The 12638-nt window shown below is 40.1% G+C and overlaps 1 protein-coding gene across 3 annotated transcripts in view; it reads right to left on the bottom strand.

Annotated features, from left to right (window-relative positions):
* Positions 1-12638, bottom strand: part of CDK8 (cyclin dependent kinase 8) — an 80716-nt gene that overhangs the window by 67018 nt on the left and 1060 nt on the right. The gene's annotated exons all lie outside the window — the stretch shown is intronic.

The raw sequence follows: 12638 nt of genomic DNA, 5'->3' as shown, positions 1-12638 counted from the left end.
CAGGTTCACAGATGATATTTTATTTAACAATCCTTAACAGATTTAGCTTCCATAAATTTACCCAGTCACTGAACAAATGTCTCCTGCCTTCTTGATGACACTCAGGATTTTAGAGCCTCTCCCTGGCCCTCGCAGATACAGAAGAGTCCTTGTCTATGGAACGACTGAAGTTTTCATACAGACATCGCTCCACATTTCTGAGCATCCTTGTTAGTCCTCCTTTGGTCTATTATACCCTGCCAAGGATGAAGGGATTAGAAGTGCTACAGTACTGAAAATAGGATTTACAGCAACAATGACACTGTGTTTTATGCTCCACTCCATTGCTAGTAAGTCCTGTGATTCTCTCTGCTTTTTAACAATTACTTGCACTGAGCTGGCACTCTCACAAAACTGTCATTATAAACTCCAAAATCTTTTTCTTAAATAATACTAAATTCAGAGGCTACCATTGTGTGAGTAAAGAAAGGACCATTCTCCTATACGCACCACTTCACATCAATGAGGATGATATATTATTGGAGAAGGGCTCTGTGATGTTGCAGGCCAAGCCTTCACAATCAGTCATTGCCTTCACCATCCCAAGTAACACTCACCCATCAGCAAAGCTGTTTCCCAACTACTTTATGACAAGTGATTTCCAAACAATCCTTTTGAGCAGCACAGTTTCTCAAGAGACACCACTAATGACCTCTCACTGTAATTCACATCTCTAAATAGCTTCTCTAACCAGAGATGGATCATTTCTACCTTCAGCTTACATCTTTGGTAGAATTCACACAATGCTTTTTGGAGATCTAGACAGATTACATGAACTATGCTGCCTTAACCTATATGTTGACTCTGTCAAAGGATTTTACTAGTCTTGGGAGGTGCTGACTGTGTTTTATAGGGCTGTTGTCTCTTTACCTCAGCACCATGTGTCTGCTATCTTTACTCTTGATTCAGCTTACTAGTTAGTAGTTTCAACCTTTCAAAAAGTCCTTCTAAAAAACTGATTTCACCACTGCCCCTTTCCAGTCTTCTATGACTATGAATTTAAAGCACTGGGTTATACTTTCTGGTTAGTAATTAGCTTATTTCATTCTCGAACTCCTTCGCATGTACAGCCACGTGTCATCTTGACAACTGACTGCTCTTCGCCTCAGCTTGTTCCAACAGCCCCTTCCCCAAACATTGCAATTTGAGACAGGACCCCCCAGTACATTCCTTCGCCTGCAATTCTTTACATTCTTTCACAACACACAGACAAAACCAAAGTTTTTCTCTCGCCATCATTCATCTTCTCTAAACACTGCTTTCATAGGCCAGTGGTGCCCTGGTCCTACACACAGCATTGTGCTACTGATGCGTCAGAAAGAGGAGGTGGGGGAAAGATTAATTTCATGCCCTTCTCAAGTAGTTTCTCAAGGGAAGGGTAGGACACATGGCTTGTGTGTGCTTTTGAGGGCTTATATAGAGGGAGGTTGCCAGGAGGGGCTCTCATGGTGCATGTTTTCAACTTAGCCCACCATTACTTACCTTCTATTTCCATATTCATGACACACAGAATACTGAATTTTTAAAAAAACATAGTCTCACTCTCAAGGGCTTCCTTTATTCTACTATTTCGCCATGTTACATTTTTGAACTGATGGCTTACAGTATGTCTTGAGTGATACACACTCACTGAGAGACCAGCAAAGCTTCCAAAATGGTTTCCAAGCAACTTGCAACATTTCACCTTTAGGCTTTCTTTTAGCTTTTAAGAAGTCATCTCCTGCTATCATCTCCACCTCCCCCTGCTCTAAAAATTGACATTGTACTTCAAGCAGAAGCATAGATTCAGCATCCCTCCAGGAGCAAAGAACAAACAGTGTTGGTCACAGACACCCCTCAGCAGTAACAGCTTGAATCTACTCTTTCATCCTACAGGCCAAGTTCTGAGTGGATTCTCCTGTGATGGGTGCCCTGACCAGCTGCTTCAGTGAGTAGCTGCTCATTGTCCTCAAGTTTGTCCTGGCACCTCTCTCTGACAGAGCATCCACCTAAATGAAATGGGGCTAACGAGCCGTTCATTGCTGTATTTTCTACTTTGTAGCCTCTCTGATCTCACACAGCACAGGCAAACTAGGCAGGCAGATGGAAACGCAGCCCTAATGCTATTTTCCTCCCTTATATATGCCTGGAATTCTACCCATAGAGCTTTCAGTGTGGCAATAGCTACTCTTTTTTGAATCTTTTGGTATCTGACACTCATCTGGCAGAGTCATACAAGCTTCCAGTTGAGCCTTTATAAAATTGAATTAGCATAACAGTGAATGGCACTGTTAGCACATTTACTTGAGAGGGGTTATTTTGTTCAACCCTGCTTAAACAGAATCCACGTTCACCCAAAAAGAAAAGGGAGAGTTGGAACACCAAGCAGTTCAAGTACAAAAAGTTAGATAAGATTCCAATTACACTGGAGGACAAATTTGCTGCCTTGAAGTCCACCCAGGCAGAGCTTGCTCCCCATGCTTTTGTTCTGCTCCATCCCTTGCACAGCAGTTCCGTGAGAACAGCAGAGTAGATGAAACCTGACTTTCCAAGGCCTCGTTGTGGGATTATCCAGTGTCTGAATGCAAACTGTAATTGAAAGTCCACCTGCAGCTCATCTCCCCCTCACAGGGTAATGCTATTCTGCTCCCAGAAAACACATATTGGCCAGAAACACAAGAAGGAACCAGGGGTTTGCTGCAATTCAGATCCTTTTGTATTCTAAGTTCTCAGCCACACATATTATTCACAGAGACAGTAATGAATTGATTCTTCTTTTTCGGTGCAACTCTCAAGTGTCCTTTATTCAAATGTCAACATCTTGTATGCAAGGTGTTACAAGCACACAGCATGGAGCATTCCCAGAAAAACAGGCGGATTGTTTCAGTGACCTTTAGTTGTGCTGTACCCTGTTCACAAAACGTGCTTTTTTTCAAGACTAATTTTAATTTCAGAAGTTTAGGTTATTATCTGTAGTTGAGAAAAATCACTATGTTCTCTTGAACACTTTGTCCTTTAAATAAAATATTTGCAGCTCTGGCTCTCTTCCTGCAAATTCTAAACTGACTGTACAATAAGTTTTGCTGAACTACCACTTAACACTCAAGATAGTTAAAACACAGTTGGATAGAAACTGTTGTGTAAACAGCAGTATATTTTTGCACAAGTATTGTACATAATTTTACAGGGACTCCCTGGCATCCTGACTATGTTTAAGTCAATTTCTCAACAGGATATGCAAAACATAGGCAATAGGGTAACATCAGTGGAATTGTCTGTAAAAAAGCAGAATATCAAATTGTCTGTCTAGTATCTTTCCTATACAAGCTACTAAAGACCTCATACGCTTCTGTACAAAACCTAATATATTTATTAAAATAGCTATTTCTCAGACAGGAAGCATACAATACACAAAAGTTGCCAACTAGTTAACAAGCGGCCTTGTACTTAACAAAAAAACTGTAGCTATGAATAAAGCTGTGCTGTAATCCCAAATGTGCTATTATGGGGACTTGACAAGGTCTCAGAAACCATTTGTCGAGCCTTGGAGGAGACAAGGAGGAACAGCAGGGCAGGCGGCTGGGACACAAAACCCTCCGGCACGGTTGTTACCAGCCGCACGTAGCCCTAACGCGCAGCATCGCTCGCCAAGCTCGGAGACACAAGACAGGGGACGGCGGGGGGAGAGGAGCACGAGAGCTCAAGCATTGGTGGGATGAAGCCTGAAACTGAAACCTTATTCCCATCCACTCACCCAAGATGGGCTTCTCTACTCTAAAGTCAAGACTGCTTTGCAGTGGAAGGATACCAGAAAGCAAGCAAGCCTTCTATTAGCAGCAAAGGGAAGTATCATCTTGATGCTCCTGCCTCAGTTTACCTTACTTGAACAGACTTAGATAAATTTTGGCTGTATTGAACCTAAAAGAACATTTCCAAGACTTAAATTAACAGACATGGGTGAACTGATTACCATCACCTACCTAAAGTCAGAATCCACAACTCCGAGTATTTTATAATATCACAAAAACTACTCACTTACTTTGTTGATACTTTAAACAAGCAAAGAGAGAGCCAATTACACATTAATTAAACATAACCTTCGTAGGCTTACTCAGTTTTAAAATGAGACTTTTGAATGAGATTGGACTTCCCTTTCGCATTGGCCCTTTAATCATGTTTCAAATGTTTAAGATCTGGCAGTTTGTCTGGCCCCAACACATGTTCAGAAAGCACATCTTTACCTCAAATCATTTCAGCTGATCAAATCTAAGTCTCTTCATGGCAGCAGACTGGCAGAAGACATGCAGATTATATCTTTTGCACGACACGTTATTTACGTCATCCTAGAAGACAGTCCTAGCTGCAAGTATACTTTCAGTTTGAATTTGCATTTAGACAGTGGATAATTCCGCAATAAAGCAAAGAGCCTTGGGGTGAGGAAAAAAAAAAAAATCAGGTTCATAAATGCTATTACTCACACGACTACTGTGCAAGCTACAAAAACTTGCAAACAGAACCAGCGCAGTCTTTGTGACTTCAAGAGACCAAGGCTGCAAGTCCATCTTCAAGATTCCAGTATCTCTAAAGCAGCTAGAACCTCAGATCTCTTTACACAAGGACTCTGTATGGCCACAAAATTCTTTGGATTGTAACCGTTGCAGAAATAGAGAGGATATCAGTATGTGTGGCTATAAAATTAATATTTTCTTTTCTTTTTTCTTACGGTTAAGACATTTCCAATGTTTTTGCAGAAATATTTGAAAGCGGTATTTTCCACAGAACAGTTATCACATGCAGAGACCACAAACAATATTGTTTAATATCAGCACAAATGTTAAGTAATACATCCAGATATTCATTCACTACAGGTTATGCTTTTAGAATCCACACTTCCTAGCACAGGTTCTGCAGAAGCATGGAAGTTGTTAGAGCCTCGTCACACTCACCCTTCAAAGGAAGGGAGACACCACCACCACTTCTTTGTAAAAAACAAACCACCAACCCCCCCCCAAAAAAGAAAAAACAAAAACAAACCACCACACACTTTATCAGGCATAAGGAAACACTTTCTCAAAATTTGCTTTCTATCTGTTCACTGAAGAACTGTTACTGCAGTGCAAATTATCTGCACTGTGTGTACTTAACATTTATTTGCTTACCTACCTGAACTTTCGTTCTCCAAGTACTTTTATTGAAAATTAGATTCATCCTTGAATGCTATTATTAATGTTTTATTCCTGCTCTCAGATGTGAGGGGCTCCTTCAAGGCCTGGCTTTGGTGGTTGTTTTTTTGTTTGTTTATTTTTTTCCAGAGTTCCTGTCAGGATTCTCAAAACTCAACAAGAGCTCCAAGATCTGTCCTCCTGGTCCAGGAGACTCCCAGGACCCAGATTGTGACTCACCTCTCCCTCCCTGCTCCTCCCCTGAGATACAAACCTGATGCTACTCTACACCCATCAGTGATTTCAGCCCCAGGAAAGTTTCCAACTCTGTCATTTTCCTCCCTGTCTCCTGACTGTCAACACAAAAGAATCCACCATCACAGTTCCCAGCTGGCCTAGCTGTACCAACAAGTGCTTTCCCATACAGATGCTGTGCCCGAGCTCTGAGCTCCTGAATCCTGCAGACCCTTCCAGCCACCTCTACCCCGTCTCTCACCTTCCCCTGAAGAACAATTTAGGTCCAGGTTCATCTCCTCATTGTTACCAACACAAGACCCATAGCATCCACCGTTTTTTCACCACACATATTCCACAGTGCCATCCCAGAAACACACAGCACAATACATTGTTTCTAGCACACCACAAGACACCTTGGTATCTATGAATGGTTCATGTTTGTTTTTCACCTCCATAACTCACTTCTAGTGCAGAACACCATCCCCAAGGCCACTCTTTTGGTCACTGCAGATGTGCCCCACATGCAGCCTTCATGGTGGTGAGCAAGAAAATGGCACAGTCCCTTCTGCTCTGAAATTCCCTCTGAATTTTTCAGAAGTTTGTGGACATAAACAGGACACAAAACCCCACAAGAATCATTCTCCAAGGTCACTGAAAAATTCAGCACAATAGTTCCCAGCATATTGCAGTCATCCATCAAAAAAGCTCTGGCTTACTGAAAAGTACATGCATGAGAGCTCAGCTTTAGTACATAGAAGAGAGGACAATTAAATCAAAACAACCACAAGTACCAGCTCTCTCCCCTACAGTTTCCTTTCAGTCTTGACATCCTGCAGTCACTCATGTTTACAAGCCACTTCCATTTTATTTGTTCAGTTACTTATTACCTTAATGTGTGTAAAAACTAGGATAGCATTAGGCTTAACACTGGAAATTAGCAGTTTTCTTATGTATGTAGGAGTCTAGAGGGAAAAGGACTATTTGGGAAACTTCAATTCTGTCTGTACCCAATGTCGCTTGTGTTTTAAAAATCTGAACCATTTTTTCACTCTCCAACCAGAAGACCCCATCAGACCATTCAGTTATTTGTGACCTTCCCTCTGCCCATCACAGACCAGCAGGCTCTGTACGAGCCCCACTGTGACAAGTAACTCTGACACTTCCGCTGCTTCCAAGGCAGCCACGAAAGGAAGCCAGAGAAGTCCTCCTATCACTCATGTTACAGACTCTTCAGGAAAATTCAGATTAACAACATACTTTGAGATGAAGAATTATCTCCGGAATTAAGAACTAGAGCCAAGCTTGAAAGACAGGCTGTACAGCAAAAATATAGACAAGGCGAACATTTTATTTTAAGATGAAAAAACAGCATACCAGACAAAAATTAAAGGCTGAAGAGAGCTCTCATTTTGTCAGCACAGCAATCACCTTTTAATACTCTTCCAAGGTGTAACTTGGTCTTCTGAGGTGCACATCATGTGTTGGCTGTTGCTGCACAGGGCTGGAGTACAACCTCAGACATAAACCCCATCCACTGTACCTTCATTATGTTTCACCTGTAGTTTCCAAATTTCAGCATAACTAAAAGAATCTCTTCTTAAGAAACAAGAGATTTTTCACAGTTCATGCTAAAGCAGTCTGCAAATTACAGCTCTTCAGATCGCAATGGTAATAAAGACCATCTCTGTTGTTTTGTGGTTTAAAAAAAGAAAAAACTTCTAAAAGATTTTAAAACAGAAGAATCAAAGAATACCCAAGAGCTACAGTGAACACACTGCTTCACTGTCATTTGGCTGAAAGCAGCATTCTCTTATGATGTGCACCTTCTCTGTATTCAGCACCCTCAAAAAGATCCCCTTTTCCCTCATGAAAACTGAGCACAGCAGTACATGCCTCCATTATTTACATATATTATGCAAATTTATAAATGAAGAATAAAAGCAGATACAGATCTTTGGTGTTTTGCAACACTATTCTCACACCCTCCTCTATGCACTTGTCAAAGGCTCCAGGTAGGAACAAAAACACTAACACATGGCTGTGCCAGCTCCACCTTTGCTGCTGGCTATGAAAATAAATCAACACAAAAGATCACACCAAATAAAGTCCAAGGGCCACAGAAAGACTCACCAAACTGCATAACCTTGAAAACCTACAAAGCTTGGAGCCACCTAACCAGGTGAGAAGGGAAGGAAGCAGATGGGAAGAGCAATTACATGAGTGGTTTACCAGAAAAATTAAAGAGTACAATACTTCATGCATACCTCATTATGTAGATATAGTTTAATTGGGAACTTTCTAACTACTATGTTAATGGATCCAAAAGAGACTTGAGGCATATATTTTAAGAAGATAGTATCACATATTGTACACATAAAGTCTATGGCATTTAGAAATTCAACGCTATTGTTCAGCAGAGTCACAAGTCAAAGGCTTGCACGACTCCACAGCTCTCACTGCCTGCCTGTCATCTGCACCACCCGCTTCAGTTCAAAAGAGTTAAAATCAACACACATGAACATTCAGCCAAAAAGAAGAAAAAAATACAAAAATCACGCCTCATGTCTGTAAGACTGAGAGAAGACAAGAGTCCTTTGGAAGTTTACAGCAAAAACAGCATGAACTTCATGGTGCAAGTCCTGTAAAGGCTCAGTACAGAATAAACCAAGAAGCTGCAAGCCCTGATTCGTTGTTGAACTTCTTGCCAAGTAAAATTTGTCTCTGGACTCATTCCCTCTATTTGTGGCACTCCCAAACTCAATCTACTTCTCACTAAAAATCAATCTGATATAAACACTCACAAAATAAGTGATCTCACCTAAATAAATACACAGCCAAAAGCACAAACTGGTACTTACCTGGTATCAACCTTAACTAAGAGCCAAGTGTCTAAAAAAAAATAAAAAAAAAAAATAAAAATAAAAAAGCAAACCCCAAAATTTCTAAAGTAAAAAAAGATGGGTTCTTCTGCAGGCACTGCAGAGCTTGGTCTGATCTCTAACAGAGCAGCCTAACTTCAAGAGCAAGAGAGCATTTGACTTGTTACAACAGTTAGTCAGAAGTGACTGGTTTTGATAACATTACAGACCAGGCACTAAGCTCTTGACTTACTTTTTTTCTTTGACAACAGGTTGTGCACTTTATCTACATTGCATTAAAATATTTCCATATTGTTGATAAAAAAAATTCCATGTCCCCCACTTCAAATACTGTGAAACAAGAATAGCACAAGCATCTTTTACATCACCCAAGCCATTCATTATTTTATTTAACTTAAACATGTTCTGTCTTCTCTTTTTTCCAAGGGAAATACTCCCAATATCTCAGTTTCTCTTTATACAAAAGTTTTTGAGATAGATTCATCGTCATTCTTGCAATATCCTTTTACCAGTAAGTAGAAACTACAACATACTGTATTAGACATCAAGCAAAACAGTCTACTAGTTTTCTACCATTCTGCTTCTTACACAACTCATACTGTCACAGAGCTAAAGCAGATATAGATTTGATTGTTCGCAGGGTACAAGGAAAATTTGAGCACATAAATGTAGTCTCATAGTTTCAATTTAAACATGTATGTGCAAATGAAATAATCTGTCCCTCCACCTATAGCAATACTTCCAACATAGAACCGTAATAGCTGAAACTGAATTTAAAAGCTCTCCAGCAGCATTTGGGTTTGGGACCTATGTCTCTTCTCACAGTTTCTGCTAATGACTAGAAGAGCACCAGCTTGCTCACTGTTATTTCCCCATCAACAGTCTCTCACCACACAAGTCTCTTTCCAAGAGATTAAAAGCTTCCAAGAAAACACTAGGGGATGTTACCACGGTTTGAGATCTCCAATGCTATTATCCTTTGCTGTTGTAATTAAAAAGTTAGATACTGCCTAACAGTGACATTCAGTAGCTTCTTATTCTCATCCAAACCATATCCAATAAAAAGGAAAAATGAGTATTTGGAAACACTCCAAACTGCCACTGAAACAGGCAGCCTTGCTCCACAAAATAGGCTTCTCTCAAATTTCCCACTGTAGCTGTATGATAAAAACAGAAGGAAAGAAAAGTGAACAAAAAAGCAGTGAGAGATTGATCCGGTTAGAACTGGGTGCCCCTCAGGCATTAGCACAGAACCAGTACACACTGCCAGCTCCAGGAGAGCAGGCACCTGCAGTGCTGCACCAGTCGGGCTTGCACAGGCAGCACCCCCATCCTGCCACCTCGCTCTGTCTGTCCCGGGCACTCGGCTCCTAATGAGCTTTGAAGAAGTCTGATCCACTCAATTTAAATTAAAAAAAAAAATCAAATCTGTATGTAAATTCAACAACTGAAAAACTGCCAGCATATTTTCCAAGTCTGGCATAAGTCAAATAGGTAGGTTTAATGTCTAGGTTGAGCAAAGTTCCTGAGGGAGCACCCAAATAGCATGTCAAGAGGCTTTTATGCAGGAAATAACTGACATTTTCTGGGGAAGAAAGGAAAAAAGAAAAAAAATAAAAATAAAAACGAGAGAGAAGCAAACTATCCCACTACCACCAGAGATGGGCAACAGTTTCCTTATCTGAAGACTGATGTTCAACACACCATGCCTGCACTCTCTTGCTGGTGTCCACCGTTAGAGCCACTTGCCTTCTTGTACACCTTTCTGCTATAAAAATAAACCCTGTCAATTCACACAGACTTTGTTCTAACCAGGTTAGAGTTAGAGCCCACTGCAGGTACTACACTGATGAAAAAAGAGACAGCACCAGTCAATAAAAAGCCAGGAAGATTCTTTTCAACCACAGAGACCACAAACTCAAAATAAGAGTGATAAAAATAAATATTTGAAAACAGAACGCAATTTTGCTGCAGGCAATGCAGCAGGTAGAGCTCAGCTTTAAGGCTTGACACTGTTACTCAGCTGATTTGATGTTCAGCTGTGCTGAGTCTGGCAGTGAATATGCAAAAAACCCTGCATGGAGCTATACCTGGTGATCCTCTGAGACAGAGCAGCGGAGACCCCAGGGCTCACCCTGCGGCAAAGGGACTGCAGGGCTGGGCTGGCTTTGTTGTTGGTGCAGGACATGAAATCCAGGTGACTAAAGCATGTACCACCCAACATCTCTTTTGTGTACTACAAGGATTCTCACTCTATCAAGAGTCCTGTAAGACTGTCCTCCAAAGCGCTCCCACGTAGTTTTAATGGCATACAATTAAATTCCTACAATTAGGACACGCAGCTGCTATCTAGTTTTGGATTGCCATACTGCACCTGAGAGACAGCTGTAAGAGCAATCAAAAAAAAAAAAACGTGAAGACTGCAGCCGTACTAAAGACACGAGCTACTCTTAAACTGGATTATCATCACCGAGGGCTTTTGAACATACATTTGCACACACTGAATTATTTAAGTTCTATTCTGTGTTTCTTCTATTCATTAGAAATCTGTATGTAGAAGATGTCATTTAAGAAAAAGCTGCCCCAATATTCTTAACAAAATATTTGCAGTCCTGCAGCCCATTCTTCAAATTACTCTAAAAATCACGATGTCTATTAGACTTGAATGATTTGTGCTATTTAAGACAAGAATTAGAATCATGTAACAAAGTTTGCTTTAAATTTCAAGGGAAAAAATTATTAAAATTAACTAAGATAGCAACCAACTTCATATGTAAAGAATGTTTGAGCTGTACAAATGCTACAAAACAATTCAAAAAGCAGGTTACTCATCCATCAGCATTGTACCATTTGGGGAATAGTGAAACAATGCAAGAATATTTTTTCAATATTTGCATATAACAATATACAAACACTGAAATCTGTTTCATACACTCCCTACTGCAAGATATAACATCCATCCATACATTACCGTAGCTTCATGAAAACAAAATGTTGTTACACATTTGTTTTTGCAATTTAATCAGATCCTTTGAATAAAGGGATGTAAACAGAACCTTGAACTTCAATCTTAATTCCATCCATATAATGTAAAATCACATGTATGTAAGTATAAGCTACAAAAGCATCTACGGATGTTCCTATTTTACACGTTTTAGTGACTGTCCGAGGGCAATTAGGCAGCATATTGAAAAGAGAAAGTTTTCAGAAACCTGGAGGGGAAATGGGAAGTACTAGGGAAAAGGAAAAGAAAGGAGGCACTAAACGAACAATAAGGTAACTAAACATATATATATATACACACACACATTGTTCACCCTTTTTTTCTTTTCAAACTAATACCGTGCTTTTGATTTCCCCCCTTTTCAAGAAAATAACAGATTTAAAATCATACATGCTCAAGAACCAAGAAGAAATTCTACTGTAATGTCACCTTTGAGTAACTAACCACGTTTAAAACACACAATTCCATTTTTCTGAAATTTCTCAAAATTACATTACCACCAGCAACTCTAAATGCACCCTCCCAAAAAACATCAAGCAGACTGATGATTTCACCAAAAATACGTTTGAATATGTGCTTCAGCAGTATCACACGCTGAATTCCCTGCAGGCTGCTGCAGTCCAACATGCCGAACAGCCGCAAAGAGCCTGACACGAACATCAGAAACACAGCCATATCGTTCAGTAGCTCAATCTATGATTCGTATTACAGGTCTCTTTATCAGCATTGAAACCAGGGCTGGCTGTACCAGCAAAGTTAGTAGTTGCATGTAAGGAGACTTGAGGCAACAGCTTATCACACAGTTTATTCCCCTTACCCTCCCAGAAAATTTAAAAAAAAAAAAAAAAAAAATAGAATTCAGGCAAGTTAAGAATTTCTCCTATAAACAGATTGAAGGATCCAAATGGGAAATTTGAGAAAAAAGTAGTCAGTTAACTCATATCAGCAAACATAATTCAAGCTGAAGTAACCGCGCCGCAATTAATATCGGCACGCTTAAGACACAGACAAGATACGGTGCAACCAGTCCCGTTACAACCATTCAGTAGGTAATATCTAAAGCATTTCTAGAATTAAAGCTTATGCAAACAGAATGGGTTGGTGTTTTCAGCCATAACTGACCACAGCCTGCTTTAAAAGTTATTCATCAAACGCAAAGATAATAACCAGACTTGTAAAATACACCTTATTTGAATGACAGCATACAGAGCACCAGAGTGATGAGACTGCAACAGAAAGAAGGGACACAATTTAAAATTTAGGACGTGTTACAAGAACAGTCTGCACCTCTCCTGCTTCTTGTGCTCCCACTTCCTATTGTTCTGCTGTTCTGCCAGT

This window comes from Patagioenas fasciata, chromosome 1, assembly GCF_037038585.1.
Source record: "Patagioenas fasciata isolate bPatFas1 chromosome 1, bPatFas1.hap1, whole genome shotgun sequence".
NCBI lineage: Eukaryota > Metazoa > Chordata > Aves > Columbiformes > Columbidae > Patagioenas > Patagioenas fasciata.
The sequence above is the reverse complement of the archived record's forward strand: the minus strand, read 5'-3'. Positions and strand labels throughout refer to the sequence as shown.